At 44.0% G+C, this 23,271-nt stretch overlaps 1 long non-coding RNA gene across 2 annotated transcripts in view; it reads right to left on the bottom strand.

Moving 5' to 3' along the window:
- The window catches only part of LOC137546003 (uncharacterized), a 404,443-nt gene that overhangs the window by 225,550 nt on the left and 155,622 nt on the right, over window positions 1–23,271 (bottom strand). The gene's annotated exons all lie outside the window — the stretch shown is intronic.

Raw genomic sequence — 23,271 nt, 5'->3', positions numbered from 1 at the left:
TAGTTAGGGTTAGGCAACTCTAGGGGGAGCTGCCTTATTATTGCTCAATGACTGTTGAACTGCCATGAATTAATGTATGAAAGCACTGAAATGTGAAACACATTAAGGTGGCAACACACCATACAATTAAAAGATCCAATTTTTCACCAATTTGATCAATATGATCAGTTGTCCCGAAAAATCGAAAGCTTTTGTTTTTCGATCGAGAAATCCAATCCAATGAAATTTCTCTTTTTTTGTTTTTTTTTTAGATTGGACATGTTGGAAAATCCAGACAAATGTTATCAAGAATTGTATTGTGTGATGAATTGTGAAATTGTATTCAACCAGAAAAAAATTGTATGTAACTATTCAGTACATACGAAACTTTATTTATTCATTTTTCTCTTGAGTTTTCTAACCAACCAATTTTTTAGAACTTCATGATCTTTTATCCCAAAATTGCTAAAATCATGAAAATACGTGTGTGGTACCTCGAAGATTCTGATCGAAACTTTTGATCAATTGGAAAATTAGATCATATTGCTCGAATTGAATCAACATAAGAAAAATTGTATGGTGTTTGGACACCTTAAAGAGAACCCGAGGTGTGTTTAAAGAATGTTATCTGCATACAGAGGCTGGATCTGCCTATACAGCCCAGCCTCTGTTGCTATCCCAAACCACACTAAGGTCCCCCTGCACTCTGCAATCCCTCATAAATCACAGCCATGCTGTGAGGCTGTGTTTACATCTGTAGTGTCAGTCTCAGCTGCTCCCCCGCCTCCTGCAGAGCTCCGGTCCCTGCCCCCGTCCCTTCCCTCCAATCAGCAGGGAGGGAAGGGATGCAGGCGGGGACCGAAGTTCTGCAGGAGGCGGGGAGAGCAGCAGACTGACACTATAGAGATAAACACAGCCAGCTCTGACAAGCTGTTTGTCAGCAGCGTGGCTTTGATTTATGAGGGATTACAGAGTGCAGGGGGACCTTAGGGGGGTTTGGGATAGCAACAGAGGCTGGGCTGTATAGGCAGATCCAGCCTCTGTATGCAGATAATATTCTTCAAACCCACCTCGGGTTTTCTTTAAGACTCCTAATAGTATGGACCTACTTTTATGATTCAATAAATCTCCAGTGTCTGGAACATTCTTTACTTTCTGCTGTTAGGGCAGACATCCGTGGATTTATGCACCTGATTGGGTGAGAATAGTCTTCAGGAAGTGGTTGAGTATAGTGCTTTCTCTTGTGTTACTATGCAACTGTTGATTGACACATAGGGCTTGATTCACAAAAGAGTGCTAACTGTTAGCACGGCCGTTTTCGCGCGAAATTTCGCATTGCACGCGATCGTGAATTTTCGCGCGAATTGATAACGATTTCGCGCGCAAACGCGAATTTTCGCGCGAAAACGTTATCGATTTCGCGGTAAAATTCGCGTTTGCGCACAAAAACGTTATCGTTTCGCGTGAAAATTCGCGATCGCGCGCAATGCGAAAATTCGCGCGAAAATGGCCGTGCTAACAGTTAGCACTCTTTTGTGAATCAAGCCCATAATGTGGGAAATATTACTGAACCATAAACATCATGAATAGTTTCTCTCTTTTGCCAATGTTCTGAACTATAAAGCGGTAAACGTGAAGGTCACCTCTGCATGGGGAGAAAAGTACTTGAATTTTCTGAATTTGAGGTTGAGTATTTGTAAAAACATTATATTTCTGACCTTTAGGACACCCACAGCGATGAATGCGCTACTAGATGGAACAAGTCTTAATTCTAGGTTTTAAATAGAGAGCGTGCCATTTCGCTATTCCTCTGACTCAATGTAACTGTAATGAAGGGGCAGTCTTTGAAAAACGAGCCTCAGAGCTAAAGCAAGGAAGTTTGCTTAGAAAATATAGGGATAGGTTTTAGAAATAAGGCATTCACAAGATGTGTGAAACAGAGAGATGCAGTTTGTTTCTGTACCAAGGACAAAGTCTAATATTTTCTACATTCTAATGGGTAGAGATGAGGTCATGTGAACATGGGGTAGGTACCCTTTTTTTGTTGCTGACATATGGACAACTATCCTCCAAGACTGCCTCCTCCTCACCGGGGTGCTATCACAGCTTATGGAGAGCAGTAGTCCAGAGAAGTAATCCGAGCTCCAAAGTGTGGAACTGAGCCAGAAAGCTTGCCATCTCCATGGTAGCCGCGTCACATGACTAGCCAATAATCAGAAGAGACATGATTGCCAGAGAATATGGAGAAGAAACGCTGATTTACATACACTGCTAGACTAGAGGAGCAAGGCGGGAGAGCGCAGCTGCCAGTGACAGGTGACTCACACACTCTGGCTGTGTCTGCTGTGTCGTGTGGGATAGGGAAATCCTGGTGCTAGGCGGCAAGGTCCATGCATGACTTCTCTGTCTTGGGTAGAGATGAAGGAGGAAGAAACCACTTATTGTTGCTGTGAGGGAGGTGGGTGTAGGGATAGTCCGCCTATTGCTGATGTCAGGAGGGGGGGTAGGTGTACGTATAAGTACATCGCGGGTGAGTTGGGTGGCGGAAGAGCCAAATGATGGATCTCCCTGCTGCTGCTAAACTCCCCAGTTGTATTAAATACAATTCCCTTCTCAGAGGGAGGTGTAATTTGAGATCCAGTGATCGCTGGAGCGCCGAATTACTCTTGCTTGCTCCATGCATTGCTGCTATGGGGTGCCTGGTTTTGGCGCCCGCCACTGAGCACCATGCGCCGAAACCACCTGCTTCTTGGGGGAGGGGATGATGGAGCAGGGGGAGTCTACTTGATGCAGGGGGGGAAGCCATCCACTGGAATGCTGGGGGGGAGGGAGAGTGTACTTATTGCTGATGGGGTGCCCTTTTTTAAATTTGAGCACCCCCCCCCCCCTCAAGATTCCTCTGCACAGCCCTGCAGGAGTGTAATAAAAAGAAATTGGTTTATTTTGTAGAATGACCCCCTAAACTAAGTGGAATATTAATGACAAGAAAAGGTTGCGTGGCTACAACGATCAAGAAAATGCATGGTTCCTCTGATAAATGGTTTTGGCCAAATACAGGCTCAAAATTGGTTGAAGGGGTGAAGTATTGAGTACAAAATTAAGCAATTCATTAAAGAGCACTTTAAGTAAAATTAAAACCTTACATAAGATGGTTGTTCTTACTAATACTGTGGTAACATTTCTAAGATATATTTCAAAATTCGAACCGTACTATGTACTGACAAACTTTGTGCAGCCCCACCCCCACTTCAGCTGAGGTCGCAGGTGATTGTCAGAGGAGTGATGTTACTCCCCTCATCCTCTTCCAACCTATTTGCACCAATCAGATCTTACAGGCATTATGGTGAAAAGTTTTTCCCAATGTACAAGCCATACACAAGATGGTGGCATGTAAGTGATGGCTAGAACCAAATAGCAAGAATGCAACTATTAAAGCTAAAAATGATTATTTGTTCAGTTAACCTGAGGTACTCCTAAATTTTATGTGATTTACAAGGTCTCATATCATATGTATATTGGAAAAAACGATGAGGCAGATTTTTGGGACACTGAAGATCTATATATACGTGGGAAAAGATGCACCAAAGTTGATCATCTCAGCAACAGTTTCTCAATCCTTCCACAGGACTAAATGGTCCCACTCGAGATCTTTTCTGGGCTAGATGCAGAACGGCAGTGCAGCGGAGTATCTGCATGCATTCAATTTACCTTTCTCTTGTGACTATACCCTGTGTTCTCTACTGCAGTTCAGGGATTCCAAGATATGTACTCTGTTATCTTTTTTTGCTCCTATTTTGAGTGCCAGGGTCCCACCTAATTGCCCCGCCCACCAACTGAATCCAGAGTGGAGAGGATCCTGCTGTAAAACCAGGATTGCTCGATAATAAAAGGGTACTTTGACAATTGTTTTTTACACTATTTGTATTCACCTATCAGTCTAATTGCTAATATAATTTGCCAAATTATGGGATTGTTTAGACCAGGGGTAGGGAACCTTGGCTCTCCAGCTGTTAAGGAACTGACAGCCATAGTCAGGATTCATAAAGGCAAATGCATGCTGGGATTTGTAGTTTAATTACAGCTGGAGAGCCAAGGTTCCTTACTGCTGGTTTAGACATATTTACATAGGGCCCACTCAACCACTGTTTATGTAACAATTGATATGAAGCACCAAATCCCATCAAGGACATCTGCAGCGTCAGAGAGGTTTAGGCAGGGGAACAGATTGTTAATGATTCCCACTGTTCAAGGCATTTACTTTATAGATGAGTATTATTAGCATTGCACCAATGAAGAGCTAAAGGAAGGCCTCTAGTGGGTCCAGGACCCTGGTGCAGTCACAACCTCTGCTTCCCCTCATTGCACTGCCTCAAATCGTGGGGCTCCTCCAGTAACACTAAGGGCTCTTTCACATTAGGGCAGACTTTGTGCGTTAACGCAAACGGCAGCCGTTTGCGTTAACCAAGGTAAGATGAAAGTCCATAGACTTTCATTTTACCTTTCACACTCGACGCTGCGTTTCGATGCGTTGCGGTTCCGACGCACCCGGGCGCAGTTTTTCCTCCAACGCACCCGCGAGCCAGCGTTTTCCGTCGGGTTTAATTACCAGCTACCGCCGCTGATTGCGTCGCACCGCAGATACCCGACGACACGCCGCAGGCAGACAACGCGTGCAGAAGAACGGCTCCTGTTCGCGTTGTCTGATGTGAAAGAGCCCTTAGATGCCCCCCCCCCCCGTTCACATTCCTTTCCCCCTCCCACCTTGGTGACCCACACAGCCTTGAAGCTCATCTGCCAGGGGTCATATAACAATGTTGGCAACCATGATCCCCAATTCAGAACAAGGGTGGCCACAGCAACTTCAGGTCTGGAGGCTGGACATTTGTTACTGAAAGAGGTTATATATTTGGAGACCCCCACACCTCTGCTCCCCCCTTCCCCCGTGGCTGCAGGCACAGCACCCCCTATAGTTAGACCTCTGCTGACTTTGCCAGTGCAGGGTCAGAAGCTGTGAAAAGCTATGCAGATGACAGACAGTAGCAATATAATTTGCATGATAAAAACACTCACATACTAGTACATATCTGATTAAAGTTGGGGAGCAGTATCAGTAAACAGGTAAGCATACTAAAATTACCATAACGCTTACATATGATGACAAAAACACACACACGGCAAGCATTTTGGTGATTAATGAAATGACAATACACACCCTCCATCCTTTTATCCCTCTTCACTAAGCACGGATCAGCTGTGCAGGTGCAGTAAATGAGAACAGATTGGTACAATTTGTTTAGCTGCCCTGGGGAAACTAGTAAACAAAAAAAGGGCATGTATCGCAGAAAAGATGTTGTAGATAGAAGTCAAGTCATTCAGTTGGTTTTTGTGGTCAAAGAAAATATCAGAGCTTTGAAGAAATATCTGAATATTTGATCTGCTTCTTAGAGAATAAAGCAAGTAGAATGGTATATGTTCATTAGTTAACTACATGTAGTATTTTTAATGTGCACCAGTGTGACACTTTACAAACAGTCTTGAACTAAGCTCCATTTGCATATGATTTCTGTCACAGCACGAAAAAAGCCTTTTCTGCTTTCATCTGCCTCCTTTCTTTATGCATTTATAAGCAAGCGTTCATCTGTATAGACACTGTAAAAGATTCCTTTAGGAGGCCGTCTTATGACATTTGGAAATCCCTCTTTGACAGAGATCCATGTTTATGCTTGCACAACCAGTGAAAAGCTCATATGCATATTTTCCGTGGCGTAAAATATTTGCATTCATTATTTTTAGGTCGAATCTGTCATCGCCATAAAACGGGTTCGCATGCCCTTTAAATAGAGGCTGCTGTGTTGTTACATACATAATTTTGGCTGGAAATGACTGGAGTTAAGAACCTACATGTTGTACTAATATTCATGGCCGCATCAAACAAGACCAGCTGCATGTACACTACCTTAGAGATGAAAGTGGCGATCAAGCAGAAATTCTGCATTGAAAAGTATGAGCTTATTCATGTGCACTTGTGCGCTTTACAATGCTTTTTTTGGAGAGCATTGCAGTTCATACAGACATCGGAGGACCAAGATAATAATTCAATAATATGTGGCTGCCAGTTTAGAGAGAACCTGAGGCCTAAAAAATGTAAAAATGGTAAAGTCAAGTGCTGGCATGTGACGTGTTAAGTGATTAGCACCAGAGAGGGAATCCTTTGGATTCTCCAATGGCATCCCACACTGTCCTCCAGCCCTCTACTGCCCTGGACCCTCTAGCTGATCGGGGCCACGCTTCTAAATGCGGCCCTGTCTCTGCAGTAGCGCTTGTTGCTCATGCACTGCGCAGGCTCAGTACAGCCGTGCTCGTGCCAGAAGAGGAGGCAGGCCACGATCAGATTACCGACAAACCCTTGTCTGTAATTTTTGCAAGTGGCAATGGGGGGCCGGAGGATGCTGTGGGAAGTTTCTATAGAATCTATAGGCTTCTCTCTTCTTAGGTAAGTATGTGATTTTGTGCCTGAGCTACGACTTGAGGTACACTTTAATGTCTGCTACATCCATAAAAGAATGAGTAACAAACAACTGGCTGCAGTGGGATTTTTTGCTCAACTCTTTTGTCCCTATGCTCTGTGTGAAGCTACCTGCTTCTCAACCCTCTCCCATCTACATACATCAGTGTATGCTGCTTGGCAGAGCTGTACATGTAGGCAATATCACAGTTTGCCAGAGACGCATTGAGCAAAACAATAATAAAAAAATAAAAAATGTTTTGACTGGAGTCTGGAGAAAATAACTTATTTATTTGGAGTTTTAGATCTGGTTCTGGGATATCAGAGACTGGATTGACTTTGTTAACTTAAAGGGAACCTGAAGAGAGAGGAATATGGTGGCCATGTGATGTACTTGGTATGGGGGAAATTGCAGAGTTAAAAGGTAAGGTCCAAGCTCCCCCAAAAAAACAAAATCAACTTACCTGGGACTTCCTCCCACCCTGGCAGCCATCCTGTGCCCTCGCCACAGCTCCGGTGGCTCTCGGTCTTCTCCGCTGCAGAAGGCGACCTCACCAGGTTGGGTTCCACGTCGGCTTCTTCTGTGCTCCACCGCGTGGGTCATGTGGTCCGCCTGCGCAGTACAATCCTAATGACGTCGGCTGGACCACGTGACCCGCGCAGTGGAGTGCAGAAGAAGCCAATCTGGAACCCAACCTGGCGAGGACCCAACCTCTGCAGCCAGAAGACCGGGAGCCACCGGAGCTGTGGTGAGGGCACAGGATGGCTGCCAGGGGCTAGAGGAAGCCCCAGGTAAGTGGATTTTGTTTTGTTTTTTAGAGCCTGGATGTATCCTTTAAGGACAGCCACTTGTGTGACTTATCAATCGTGGGTCCTGAGGTGGAAACAAGGACCATCATTACAGTAAACAAGGAGCAGGAGTGCTTGCAGTACTAACAAGTTCCTACAAGTGGGTATCTTGGAAAGGCTCAGGATCGGCAACAGACCAGGGAGTCAGACAAGCAGGGTTCGGTAACAAGGTGGGCAATTGGACATAGCATAAGTTGGCAAAAAAAGAGAGAAGTCAGACAGGTCATATTCAGAATTAGTAATCAATCATGAACAGGCAGATTCCAGATAAAGGCAGTGAGCACACACTCACAGAACTATTGGCTGCAATACTACAGCACTAGACAGTGGCACTCTACAGACCTAAATTACGTAATATGTCACATGCCAGCACTTACACACAAGCATGCAGGTGCATGCAATACCATATTAGATGTATACGCAAATTCCCATTCACATGCAGGGCTAACGCTTCCATAGAGACAAAAGGGACAATTGCCCCAGGCCCCAACACCTTTCGGGGGCCCACAAGGTGTTCCCCTCCTCTCTAGCTATGGTGACCCTATTTATGCCCGCAGGGAATGAGGAAGAGATGTAGACCAGCGCATAGAATATGGAGCTGCCTCCTGTGTCCTGCCTGGGTTAGATAAGACTCTGCTATATGTACACTCTGCATATGTAGGGTAAATGAGAAGGGGAATAATGGGGACTCCACTTATGCTTTTGGGGACATATAATGGGCACCTAATAACATTGTGTGATAGAGGGGTATGGGCCTGGCAGCCGGCTCGGGTGGCCAGGGTGGTGAATTTGCTGTGGTGAGTGAAGCTGTGCAAGGAGGGGTTCCTATTTACTTCTGCCCCAGGGCTCTATTGTAACTAGAACCAGTCCTGTTCACATGCACACGTGCACAAGGCCTACCTCAATGCCTTACGGTACAAAGACTTGGGCCATAATGCGCAATGCACTTGGGCACCAAGTGCTATGTCTGGTGGCCTGGGGACATCCATTTGTACCAGCCACCTTGACTGGACAGGTAACTGATGTGACAGGCTGCCATCTATATTCTCTTATGAATAATTGCAATTGTCTGGCTGTCATGCTGAGCTTTAGTGTTCTGCCCATATCTACTAATATGGGCATTCAATAAGCTAAAATGTGATGTTATGCTGACACCTAGTGGTACTAGTGAGCAATTATGTTTAGTCAGATCAGAATTACAGGATGATGTAATTTCATGGGAGGGTCTCAACCCTTGAACTGGAACTTCCTGTCTTCCATTTTGTGAGAAGCATTCAGCTGAATGACAGCACGTGGCAAGAGCTCTTACTATTTCAGGACTAAATGGTGGAATTGTCCATAAGTACTTAAGCCTATGGGATGATATAATGCTTAATGTGCTGTAGTGATGTTTCATGTACTGATTTGTGCATTCTGTATTTGTTTATGTTGCAGTTTTACAAGTAAAGTGTAATTCATCAAAGATTCATACAGACTCAAGGTCTCACGTGTCTTACTACTGGATTACTTATTGTTAAGCTGTCTGACTAGCGTTATACAACTGCTCAATAACGCGAATCAGAACAGTAAAAGGACAACCTGCGCAGCAGTCTGAAATATACAGAGACATCATTACTGCAGCATGAGTCTTAGATCAGGAACAAGGTATCAGGCGGATGACGTGCCACCGCCGACACAGCAGAGCAGGGAGAGCATCCCCAGTGCCCAGCAAGATGATGCACAGTCGCATGTGTCCAGATCTTCACGATCTAGCAAGACGTCCTCAGCTAGTTCCCTAGCAGCCAGAGCTCGCGCGAAAGCAGCAGCTGCCCGTGTCCAGCTACAGTTTGCAGAAAAGGAAGCCAAGGTGATCCAGGAGATGGCAGCTAAGAAAGCTGCTGTAGCACAAGAAGAAGCAAGACTGCTCATCCTGCAGCGTCAGACAGCAGTTGCTGTGGCTGAAGCAAAGGTTGCTGCCTATGAGGAAACAAGCCAGCCAGGAAGCGAGAAATCCTATGAAGACCCAGAGGTCCCAGGAAAACTTCTATCCCCTGTGGATCGTACAAGCGAGTATGCTCAGAACCTCACTAATGTGCATACAAAAGAACGGTCCTTAAAACCTGAAGCAAAGGAATTCAGACCGAGTTCCACTGACCACTTGAATGAGTCCAATCAACCACGTGACACCAGCAGCTGCCGGCAAACAAAGAATCAAGCACCAGAGCCTCCCAGGAACAAGGAGGAAGTATCCCAACCGCTTCAACCCAAAGATTACATGCATGAGCAACAATGTGTAGCAGATATCACCAAATATCTCATCCGTAAAGACATGATTAGCTCAGGCTTTCTCCAATTTGATGACTGTCCTGAAAACTATTGGGCATGGAAATCCTCCTTTCTGAATGCCACCAGAGGTCTAAACTTATCACCAGCAGAAACGCTTGACTTGATGATAAAGTGGCTTGGTACCGAGTCAGCAGAACATGCAAAGAGGATGAGAAGAGCAAACCTGTTCAATCCCGCAGCAGGACTCGACATGGCCTGGAAAAGACTAGAAGAAACATATGGATCCCCAGAGGCAATCAAAGGAGCACTGTTGCGAAAGCTTGAAGTCTTTCCTAAGTTAGGCTACAGAGATAATGTGCGACTACAAGAGCTGAGTGATCTTCTGCTGGAGGTAGAATTTGCTAAAGAGGATGGCTACCTGCCAGGACTTTCATATCTAGATACAGCCAGAGGTACCAATCCAATAGTAGAGAAACTGCCCTCAAATTTACAAGACAAGTGGATGTCTGTAGGAGGTAAATTCAAAGAGGACTATGGAGTTGCCTTTCCCCCCTTCTCTGTATTTTCCAGATTTGTTCGACAGCAAGCTAAAATCCGAAGCGATCCCAGTTTCGCCTTTACCACAAGCAGCAATCAGACACATAGGTCTGAAAGACCTCACAGACCTCAAGGTAAGACCTCTGTGTCCACACACAAAACAGCTGTACCCTCAGAAGCCACAGACTGTCAAAGCACCCACAAGGTACATGCAATAGAAAGCCCTGATAAACATTGCCCAATACACAAAAGGCCACATTCACTAAAGAAATGTAAGGGCTTCAGAAGCAAACCTATTGCAGAGCGCATGTCTTTCCTTAAGCAAAACGGCATCTGCTTCAGGTGCTGTGGATCTACTTACCACATTGCTAAAGACTGTAAAACACCTGTAGAGTGCACAGAGTGTGGCAGCGAGAGACATATCACAGCTTTGCACCCTGGCCCTGCTCCACTAGAGACTGTAGAACCCGTGAAAGATCAGGGCAGGGAGCAACAAGACAACCCACTGACCTCAGTAATGTCTAATTGCACCGAAGTATGTGGCCAAGGCAAGAGTGCACGATCGTGCTCTAAAATCTGTTTAGTGACTGTGTACCCCACCGGCCAGAGAGGAAGAGCAGTGAAAATGTATGCAGTGCTAGATGAGCAGAGCAATAGGTCCCTTGCAAAGTCAGACTTTTTTGATCTCTTTAATCTTAAAGTAAGTGCATCTCCATACACTCTTAGGACATGTGCAGGGACAATTGAAACTACAGGGAGAAGAGCTACTGACTTTACCATTGAATCTTTCAATAAGAAAGTGCAGGTCCCACTTCCTACCCTGATTGAGTGTGACATGATACCTGATGACAAAACAGAGATCCCCTCTCCTGAAGTAGCCCGTCATCACTCCCACCTTCGCTCAATTGCTCACCTTATTCCAGCTGTTGAGCCAGATGTTTCTATCCTTCTACTTCTTGGAAGAGACATCCTACAGGTACACAAGGTGCGCCAGCAAATTAATGGACCTTACAATGCCCCCTATGCACAGAGACTAGATCTGGGGTGGGTAGTTGTAGGAGAAGTTTGTCTGGGAACAGGGCACCAGCCTGACAGCATTAGCACTTTAAGGACATCTGTGTTAATGAATGGACGCCCATCTCTTCTCAGTCCATGTCACAACAGCTTCATTGTCAAAGAAAAGTTTGACAGCCCAACACAACACTGGGACTCTTCTATAGCATATGGCAAAGAAGAAGAAGTCAGTTACAACATGGAGACAGACAATCTAGGGGTTACTGTGTTCCAGAAAACCAAAGATGATGATAAGCAGACCCTCTCCATAGAGGATCAAACTTTCTTGCAGATTATGGATAGGGAGGCCTACCAAGATGACAATCACAGTTGGGTGGCCCCCCTCCCCTTTCGCACACCCAGGCGTACTTTGCCCTGTAACAGAGAGCAAGCCATGAAACGTTTGCAATCACTTAGCAAAACACTGCAGAGAAAGCCAGAAGTAAAAAGAGACTTCACTGAATTCATTGAGAGAATGTTAGTCAATGACCACGCTGAAGTAGCAGGACCACTTGAAACTGATAAGGAACACTGGTACCTACCAATGTTTGGTGTTTACCACCCACACAAACCCAACCAGATCAGAGTAGTTTTTGATTCCAGTGCAGAGTATGATGGAGTTTCTTTAAACGATGTACTGTTAAGTGGCCCTGACCTTAACAATACTTTGCTAGGTGTCCTTATGCGCTTCAGAAAAGAGCCCATTGCATTCACAGCAGATGTGCAGCAAATGTTTTATTGCTTCCTTGTCAGAGAAGACCACAGAGACTTCCTGCGTTTTCTCTGGTACAAGGACAATGACATACACAAAGAAATTGTTGAGTACAGAATGAAGGTACACGTATTCGGCAACAGCCCTTCTCCTTCAGTTGCTATATACTGCATGCAAAAGACTGCCCTGAAAAATGAGTGCTATGGGCAAGAAGCCAAACACTTTGTATTGAGACACTTCTATGTAGATGATGGACTCGCTTCTGCAAGCACACCTGAAGATGCTATCTCTACCCTCAGTAAGGCAAAACAAATGCTGGCAGAATCCAATCTGTGTCTTCACAAAATCGCTTCTAACAGCCAAAAAGTAATGGAAGCCTTCCCTGTAGCAGACAGAGCTAAGGACCTCAAAGACCTTTGCCTAGGTACAGATACTCTCCCCTTGCAGAAAAGCTTAGGCCTGAGTTGGGATTTAGAAGCAGATAGCTTTGTTTTTCAAGTTTCCTCAGAGGAAAAGCCCTTCACACGTAGAGGTATTCTGTCCACCGTAAATAGCCTTTATGATCCCTTAGGGTTTGTATCACCCGTGACAATAGGAGGCAAGGCCTTAGTTCGCGAACTGTCATCTGGTAAAAATGATTGGGATGCATTGCTTCCACAAGAGAAATTATGTAAGTGGGTTCAATGGAAAGAATCTTTGCAAGCTTTAGAGCACCTAAAGATAGACAGATGCTATGTTCCCGTATCTCTATCAACAGCTTGTAAGAAGGAACTGTGCATTTTCTCAGATGCATCCACCACAGCTATTGGTGCAGTAGCTTACTTGAGAGTAAGTGACATAGAAAATGTATGCCATGTAGGATTTGTGATGGGAAAGTCCAAATTAAGCCCTAAACCAGCCCACACGATTCCTCGTTTAGAGTTGTGTGCAGCTGTACTCGCAGTTGAAATGTTTGAGCTAATCTCAAGTGAGTTAGATACTGACTTTGATGCTGTAAAATTCTTCACCGATAGCAAGACTGTCTTAGGGTACATTTGCAACACCACTAGGAGATTCTACCTGTATGTCTCCAACCGAGTGAATAGAATCAGGCAATCTACACAGACAGATCAGTGGTTCTATGTACCTACAGAGCATAACCCTGCAGACTATGCCACTAGACCTACACAAGTTGCATGCCTTCAGAACTCTATATGGTTCTCAGGTCCATCTTTTTTGTACCAATCACACTGTGAGAATATGAACACTGCTAATGTGTACCCACTCATAGAGCCCGAAGCTGACCCAGAAATCAGATCTGAAGTTACAAGTTTAAGTACTAAAGCTTCTCAAGCCACTCTCCACTCGCATTGCCTTGAAAGATTTTCTTCCTGGAAGGTACTAGTTAGAACCTTGGCCAGACTCATCCACCTCTCTAAAAGCTTCCAGAGGGAAACCAATAGCAACCAGGTTAGAGAGTGGAAAAGTTTCCATGAGCAGGTTGATCTAGAAGAACTTTCTCAGGCAAAGTCTGTTATCATTTCTTCTGTTCAAGCCAAACACTTCCAAATGGAGATTGACTGCATCTCAAAACAAAAGACATTACCAAAACAAAGCCGTCTTAGAAAGCTTAGTCCCTTTTTAGACAAAAATGGATTGCTTAGAGTAGGTGGACGTTTGTCTCTTGCTGAACTTTCAGAGGTAGAGAAACAGCCTATCATCATACCTCACGATCACCACATTGCTACACTGCTTGTTAAGTATTATCATGAACAAGTTGTTCACCAAGGGCGCCACATCACAGAGGGTGCAATTAGATCTGCAGGTTTCTGGATCCTTGGTGGCAAACGCTTGGTATCAGCAGTCATACACAAATGTGTCACCTGTCGCAAACTGAGAGGGAAACTACAGACTCAAAAGATGGCAGAGCTACCTAAGGACAGAGTGGTTGCTGAACCACCTTTCACTAATGTAGGTTTGGACGTGTTCGGTCCTTGGTCAGTGTTAACCCGCCGCACTAGAGGAGGCAGCGCAAACAGCAAACGCTGGGCAGTACTTTTCACTTGTCTGTCTACCCGAGCTGTACATATAGAGCTACTTGAAGCCATGTCAACTTCAAGCTTCATTAACGCTTTGAGGAGATTCTTCTCAATTCGTGGCCCAGCAAAACTACTCCGCTCCGATAGAGGAACAAACTTTGTGGGAGCTTGCAAAGAACTTGGCATTTGTGTCGGAGACCCACAGTTGAAGAACTTTCTGCATGATAAAGGATGTACATGGGTTTTCAATCCTCCACACTCCTCTCACATGGGCGGTGTCTGGGAGAGACTTATAGGCATAGCCAGGCGAATCTTGGATGCTATGTTGCTACAAAATAAATCTGCTCACTTGACCCATGAAACTTTAAGTACCTTTATGGCAGAGGTTACAGCCATCATGAACGTCAGGCCCTTAGTTCCTGTATCTTCAGACCCAGATACACCTATGGTCCTCACCCCAGCAATGTTGTTGACTCAAAAAACAAACTCTTTGTCTGCTCCATCTAAAGACCTAAACACAACACAAGTTCACGTGAAGCAGTGGAAACAAGTGCAATGCTTAGCAGACACCTTTTGGAAAAGATGGAAGAGGGAGTATCTGTCCACTTTGCAACGCAGAAGGAAATGGACTGAGGACTGTCCAAACATTAAAGTGGGTGATGTTGTTCTGCTAAAAAATGACCAAGAGGGCAGGAATGAGTGGCCCGTGGGACTTGTTGTTAACACGCTGCCAAGTAGAGATGGCAAGGTTAGAAAGGTGGAGGTCAAAATCACCAAAAATGGGACTGCCAGAGTTTATCTTAGACCTATCACTGACGTTATAGTTCTAGTCTCAGATTAGTCAGGATTTCATTTTATTGTTTTTGTGTTCTCTGCATAGTGGTAGTTTATATAAGTAGTGACATAATGAATTATGCCAGGCAGGGAGTGTTCTGCCCATATCTACTAATATGGGCATTCAATAAGCTAAAATGTGATGTTATGCTGACACCTAGTGGTACTAGTGAGCAATTATGTTTAGTCAGATCAGAATTACAGGATGATGTAATTTCATGGGAGGGTCTCAACCCTTGAACTGGAACTTCCTGTCTTCCATTTTGTGAGAAGCATTCAGCTGAATGACAGCACGTGGCAAGAGCTCTTACTATTTCAGGACTAAATGGTGGAATTGTCCGTAAGTACTTAAGCCTATGGGATGATATAATGCTTAATGTGCTGTAGTGATGTTTCATGTACTGATTTGTGCATTCTGTATTTGTTTATGTTGCAGTTTTACAAGTAAAGTGTAATTCATCAAAGATTCATACAGACTCAAGGTCTCACGTGTCTTACTACTGGATTACTTATTGTTAAGCTGTCTGACTAGCGTTATACAACTGCTCAATAACGCGAATCAGAACATTTAGGCTTTAGGTGTTGGAAGGGCAGCCTCCGTATTCTTCTCAATTCAGGGTCCCTTTTAGGTGATTATGCAATACAAATAGTAAAAGGGAATTTGAAGTGGAAATAAACTTATAATATATGATTTGTATGTGTAGTTTCATAGTTTATTATTTTATTATTATTTTCTTATTTATATAACGCCAACATCTTCCGTAGCGCTGTACATAGTACAAACAAATAATGGGTAACCACTTCACGCCCACAGTACTAACCCCCCCTAAAGACCAGGCCATTTTATGCAGCACTGGGCTGTGCAGGCTTTTCAGCCTCCTGCACAGCCCAGCTTAGGAGCCCAGCGATCGAACTCACCTCCTTTTTTTGTCCCTAAGGGGACATGCCGCCGGAGGGGTCCGATCGATGTGGCAGTTTGTATTTTTTTTCTTTAGCCTCTACGAGGCTCTCTCTCCCTCCCTCCCTCCCTCCCTCCTTCCCTTCCCTCCTCCCCTCTGGCATCTGATTTGGAACAGGATGGCGATCCGTCCTGTTCCGCCTCTCATAGGCATCAGCCTATGAGAGGACGGCGCTCCCCGGCCAATCAGATGTAAACAAAGGGGATTTCTTTCCCGTTAGTTTACAAGCAGCCTGCTAGCGGCCGATCGTTCCGTGAAGCGGCAGGGAACGATCGCGCATGCACGCGGCAGTTCCCTGAGAAGCTGCAGCCCCAGGACTTGATGCCAATTGGAGTTAGGTGGTCCTGGGGCTGCCGCCGCGGTCACACCCATTGGTGTGAGGTGGTCTTTAAGTAGTTAAAATACAGAGTGTAGTTTGTAAACTGCAAATATGTCAGAATGATGCAATGTTATAAAAAAGCTATACAACTGAAAATAAAAATATGCAACTCTTTTCTTTGCTGCTAATGTCCTATGAATTATCCCAACTACACATACAATTTATTATATCATTAGGGGTTTTTTTCCGCTTCCGTGTCACTTTAAAATACCTGATATATCCTTAATATCATTTGTTCACCTGCTTACCAACATTCACTGCACAGTAGTTTTGTTTCACAAATTATTTAATATTAAATAATCTTACTTTACTCATTACTCATTAACTCATGATTTATCTCATCTTAAATCACAATTTAACTCTTATGGGCCCCTATTCAATACATTTTAATCGTACAATTTCTGCTAGGAGATCATTTTTCAACATAGACTACAGATTAAATCCTGGGTGTATACATGGTATATATACATCAGGAGGTATTATGGAGTATTCCTATCAAATATACAAGTGTCAAGAGGTACCTGAGATTATGTTACCCATTGTACATACTAGTACTTGGCCTAGACGGCATTAAAAATAGAGGAACATCCTATAATAATGTTGAGAAACACTAGTATAAACATCACAGGAGGTACATATTTAGAGGTAAAAACCCCACCCCATCTTCTGAGTATGAACTCAATAACAATCAATCAGGTGGATTTAAAGGGGAATTGCCAAATATGCAATTACACAAATATACATAGAAAGGCAATCAAAAAAACGAAGACATTAAAATACTAAATTAAAATCCCACTGGACATTCAGATTCTCTGATACCCGAATCCCCCGCTGCATTATCCAGTATGGTTCCCACAATGAAAGCCTCTGATAAATATTGCACCCTCTCATGGGGCAATTAACACTCTGAACTCCATAGAAGTCAGAGTGCAACTGCAAAAAATACTGGGCAACATTGGATAGATTTCCAGACAATTGGGAAGCACCCCTACAGTGTTACCTTATGGGCATGCATCCTTATTTATATGGTTCTCTGTAGGGTGATATTTTTAAAGGAGCACTCCATGGTGTTCCTGAGCCTGACTTCTTCCATTTAGTCCTCAATAATAGAACAGAACAAATCTCTAGGTCAACACATCAGATCATTATCCTGTGCTGCACGGTGGCCTAGTGGTTAGCACTCTTGCTAGGCAGCACTGGGTCCCCAGTTGGAATCCCAGCCAGGGCACCCTCTGCACAGAGTTTGTATGTTCTCCCCGTGTCTGTGTGGGTTTTCTCCGTGCACTGCAGTTTCCTCCGATTCCCAAAAACATACAGATAAGTTCATTGGCTTCCCCCAAATTGGCCTTAGACTATGATACATACACTACATGATACATACATAGATATATGACTATGGTAGGGATCCGTTTGTGAGGCTATCTGAGGGACAGTTAGTGACAAGACTATTTACTCTGTACAGCGCTGCGGAAGATGTCAGCTATATACTGTAAATGCTAAATAATACTAAAGTATGACCACTGAAGTGAATGCTAGCAAAGGTAAATTATATAAGTTAATGCAGGATTAGGCAAATTCTGTATGAAAATGCATGCAGCTGAAAAATAGACCAATCGCATACATTGGTACATTTTCAGGCTGCATACATTTGCATACAAAATTAGCATAATCAACTTGGAACTTTGTGCATCTCATTGACCATCCCTAGTATATGTCTTCAAAGTCTAAGTTTTCACCATTCACATGCTCTTTGTGCTGTTATTGTAATAAAATATTAGTATTAATAATGCATTTATTTACAGTATATACTGTAGTACCAACATCATCCATAGTGCATCCCTTGTGGTTTGCAGTCTTCCACAGAGCACCAAAGAATAACTGATTTATTGTTTAACCAACCCACACTTGTGACTACAATAAAAATGACTGCACAAAAACATTTATACAAGCTGTAGAATTCATAAATGGCTTTATTATCCATTTGCAGTATATTTTAAGGAAAGTATTTATGGGGTCATTGTAATTTGCACATACACTCAGATCTCTGCCGCCCCAATGTCATTATTATGTATAAAAGCCCTTGCAGTGGCATACGGGTGTATTTCGGCTGAGAAGAGAGTGAATAGATGCGGTCGTACAAGTAATTTTAATGTTTCCAAAGGCTTTGTAAGATTTATTGAAGTCACTGAGGCTCCTGTAAAGTCAGGTTTACAGGATAGTAGTGAGTAAATCATTTTGAAGAAGTTTGGCTTTGGAAGCTTGCTCTCTTTGCAGCAGCGGGGAATGCTTGCAGTACAAAGGGTTTCCATGGAGCGGAGAATGTTAAAATAGATTGTGAAGCTGATGCCCAAAAAGAAGAGAACAGAAATAGCTCAGGGAAAGCCATAAAGCATTATCCCGTTACAAAACCTGCATCTCACTAGTCTCCTTTCACAGACCACATATTCTGAAATCATTCATGATCTAGCCATGCAACCCATTAGCTTATTGTTAAATTCACGCCTTGGCAAGGCCAGACCAGGCAAGAAGAAGCACAAGTGTACTTTTTATTGATGCAAACCAAAAGAGGGAAGGCAGGCACTCAGTAGTAACTGTGGATGCTGTTAGTATGAATGGCTAGTGGTGTGGACCTCCAGCAGGGGCTACATGCTCAAGACAAGATAGACAAGAGTTTGCATAAACCACTGAAGAGAAAAAAGAAATTGTCTGGCACTGTAGCTTTAATGCAGTAGTAGCAAGTGTACAGGCATCTGTGGTAGCCACATTCACAAAAACATATTCAAGTGAAGTGTAAAGTACTTATCATGCTCTGCTGGGGTGAGGGAGGCAGCTGTGGGCGATGGAGGGTGCACGGCCTTACGACCGTTTCGTGCACGTTAGCCTCCGAGGAAGCAAGGCTCACCCCAGTGCGAAACAGTCGTAAGGCCGTGCACCCTCTGGCGCCCACAGCTGCCTCCCTTACCCCAGCAGAGCACGATAAGTACTTTACACTTCACTTGAATATGTTTTTGTGAATGTGGCTACAGTGCCAGAAAATGTCTTTTTTCTCTTCAGTGGTTTTATGCATACTTTTTATTGACCTTGACCTCAGAATCAGATAAAGAAAAGCCCCCTCACATCCCCTCTCCCATATCAGATGCCAGTTGTATTTAAAGTGGACCTGAACTCTTTTGAACAGAACCAGGGCCGTACTTACCATAAGGCACTGTAGGCATGTGCCTACAGGCACCCGATGATGGAAAGGTGGCTCCCCTCCATGAGTAACTCCCTCTCTTCGTCACTACGCAAAGTCTTGATAAGAGTTTAAATGAGAGGGTACTTACCCTGCTTTCGGCATTTCACTGATCTCCCTTCATTCAGAGGCACCATTAACTACTTAATTCTAAGGGTACCTCTGGCTACTTAATGCTAAGGGACACTTGTAGCTACCTGTGACAGGCAAAGAAAGTAAGGGAGAAGTGACAGCTGGGACAGCCAGCAAGCTTGTGGTGCAGTTCGGCAGGGTTTGTAGGTTCATGGAGGGCGTAGTCTAAGGTGCCAGGACATCTGTGCCTTGTGAGGTAAATCCAGGCCTGCTCAGGACAGAAGGAAAAAATAGAGAAATGCACCCTGTATGTATTTAGAGAGTTTAGCCTGTCTAATTCCCCCTCCTCTGTGTCTAATCACCACTGTAATTTGATCTCTTCAGCCGTGTAAGCTCAGAAATTTCCTCTGCCACGGCAGAGCTGCTAATTTGTAGACCTAGGATGTTAATATGTCTACTTCCATGAAAGCAAGAAGTAGACACACTGCAGATTTACTGCAGGATTTTTGTCAGGTGTAACAACTAAATGTTTTTCTTTAAAGGTTATTATGCTGTTGCTTATCATTTAGAGAAGAGAGGAAGTTCTGGGTTCAGGTCCGCTTTAATAGTCCCCACAATCGCATCTGTAGCCATAATTGTTTGTGCTCAATGAAATCATGTGAAATTGGTATTTAGAATGCATATCTGCATAGCCCTTTGTGGTGAACCATTTAGGTCACTTTGCACTTAATAAGCAAATGAGTGCTTTTCTTAAAGTCGAAAAAAATAATAACTTAGTGAGCAAATCCAGTTATATCTTGCAATATAACAAAGCAAAGATTAAAAAAAAAAGAACAATAGAATACCTAAATATATTACAAAGATATGCAAACATCTAGACTCAGTGGCTTAACTAAGGCGCTCGGGGCCCGAGTATGAGTTTTGCATGGAGCCCCAAGCACTCTATTGATATGGAGTCCCAAAACCTACCAAAGACATCTGCAGTATCAGAGCGGAGTATATAAAGTAAGGAAACAGTTGTTAAGAATTACTACTATGCATTGCACATATATAGGTGTTTATTACCAGCATAGCACCAATGAAAAGATGGATAAAGGAGGGCCCCTAGTGGGCCACTCTGGTCCAGGGGCCCCAGTGTAGTCGCAACCTCTGCATCTCCTACTGCTACAACACTGTCTAGACTTGCTCTAAGGACTACAAGTGTTTAAGAAGCATGCACCTTGACCTCCTGGGGACTGCCTAATGTGGGCGTGGCTACGGCAGCAGACCCAGGACCGCCTAACGCTGATCGGTGTCAAGTCCTGGGGCTGCAGTTTGCGCACGCATCTTCTGCTTGAGGGGTGGAGCTCCGCCCCGCCTTCAGTCTCCGAGCGGCGAACTGTGGTCCTCAAGTGGTTAAAGAGACTCTGTAACAAAATTTTCAGCCTTATTTCTTCTATCCTATAAGTTCCTATACCTGTTCTAATGTGGTCTGGATTACTGCAGCCTTCTGTTGTTGCACAGTCTCTGTAATATATCTAATCTTCTTTACTTTGTCAGGCTTTGTCGACACAGAGAGGAATACACTGCCTCTGCTGTGATAGGGAGAAGTTATGCATGCCCTCTGCACGCCCCCTGCAGGCTCTGTGTGTGCTTTGTTTATCCCTCACAGACAGGTCTCTGCTCTCTGTTTCAGCTTGTCATGCTGAGAAACTGTGAGAATCCCTGACAGGGGTGCAGATAATTCACAATGTAATAAAAACTTGTAGTACACAGTGACATGATATATATATATATATATATATATATATATATATATATATATATATATATATATATATATATATATATATATATACATACACAGTGGGTTGCAAAAGTATTCGGCCTCCTTGAAGTTTTCCACATTTTGTCACATTACTGCCACAAACATGAGTCAATTTTATTGGAATTCCACATGAAAGTCCAACACAAAGTGGTGTACACATGAGAAGTGGAGCGAAAAGCATACATGATTCCAAACATTTTTTAGAAATAAATAACTGCAAAGAGGTGTGTGCATAATTATTCGGCCCCCTTTGATCTGAGTGCAGTCAGTTGCCTATAGACATTGCCTGATGAGTGCTAATGACTAAACAGAGTGCACCTGTGTGTAAATCTAATGTCAGTACAAATACAGCTGCTCTGTGAGGCCCTCAGAGGTTGTCTAAGAGAATATTGGGAGCAACAACACCGTGAAGTCCAAAGAACACACAAGACAGGTCAGGGATCAAGTTATTGAGAAATTTAAAGCAGCCTTAGGCTACAAAAAGATTTCCAAAGCCTTGAACATCCCACAGAGCACTGTTCAAGTGATTATTCAGAAATGGAAGGAGTATGGCACAACTGTAAACCTACCAAGACAAGGCCATCCACCTAAACTCACAGGCCGAACAAGGAGAGCGCTGATCAGAAATGCAGTCAAGAGGCCCATGGTGACTCTGGATGAGCTGCAGAGATCTACAGCTCAGGTGGGAGACTCTGTCCATAGGACAACTATTAGTCATGCACTGTACAAAGTTTGCCTTTATGGAAGAGCGGCAAGAAGAAAGGCATTGTTAACAGAAAGCATAAGAAATCCCGTTTGCAGTTTGCCACAAGCCATGTGGGGGACACAGCAAACATGTGGAAGAAGGTGCTCTGGTCAGATGAGACCAAAATGGAACTTTCTGGCCAAAATGCAAGACGCTATGTGTGGCGGGAAACTAACACTGCACATCACTCAAAACACACCATCCCCACTGTCAAATATGGTGGTGGCAGCATCATGCTCTGGGGGTGCTTCTCTTCAGCAGGGACAGGGAAGCTGGTCAGAGTTGATGGGAAGATGGATGGAGCCAAATACAGGGCAAACTTGGAAGAAAACCTATTGGAGACTTCAAAAGACTTGAGACTGGGGCGGAGGTTCACCTTCCAGCAGGACAATGACCCTAAACATAAAGCCAGGGCAACAATGGAATGGTTTAAAATAAAACATATCTATGTGTCAGAATGGTCCAGTCAAAGTCCAGATCTAAATCCAATCGAGAATCTGTGGCAAGATCTGAAAACTGCTGTTCACAAACACTGTCCATCTAATCTGACTGAGCTGGAGCTGTTTTGCAAAGAAGAATGGGCAAGGATTTCAGTTTCTAGATGTGCAAAGCTGGTAGAGACATACCCTAAAAGACTGGCAGCTGTAATTGCAGCAAAAGGTGGTTCTACAAAGTATTGACTCAGGAAGCCGAATAATTACGCACACTGGCTCTGTTTACATTACACTGCCAGGCAGAGAGAGACACACAGGAACATAAAGAGCTGCAGCTGACAATGAGTTATGTACACACTAGTTGATGCTATATTTCTGCTTTCTATCATTCTGAAGGGATTCCAGTCACAGTTTTACTGCTAGTGAGGACTGTCTCTGTATGCTGGATGTGCTGCTGGACACAGTCCTCCATAGTAATGCCGACATTGAAAATTGTTCTCTGTAAATGTCATATTTTCTTCACATAAGAATGAAAAGATAAAAAAAAGCCTTTGTATTGCTATTTGCTAGTAATTACTGGAAATATATGTTAAATTTAGAATTTCAGTTAACTTTGATAGATGTCCTTTAATTTCACTGATAGGCGCAACTTTTGGGGCAGCAGGGCCGGGACAAGGCAGAGGCCGGACAGGCTGCAGCCTCTGAGCGCTTCCACTAGAGGGCGCATTCCTCTGCACTTTCCCCGCCCGCCCTATTCATTTGCCTTCTCCCCTTCTGCTCTGCAATCTCCCCCACTAGCCACTAAACTAATCTCCCGAGTCCCCTGATATATCCCCCATTCCCCCTCCTGTATGGCAAGGAGCGTTCCCATTTGCCCTGGCTGAGCTGTAA

The sequence above is a fragment of the Hyperolius riggenbachi genome, chromosome 2 (genome assembly GCF_040937935.1).
Source record: "Hyperolius riggenbachi isolate aHypRig1 chromosome 2, aHypRig1.pri, whole genome shotgun sequence".
Classification (NCBI taxonomy): Eukaryota; Metazoa; Chordata; class Amphibia; order Anura; family Hyperoliidae; genus Hyperolius; species Hyperolius riggenbachi.
This window is presented reverse-complemented; position numbering and strand designations above follow the sequence as displayed.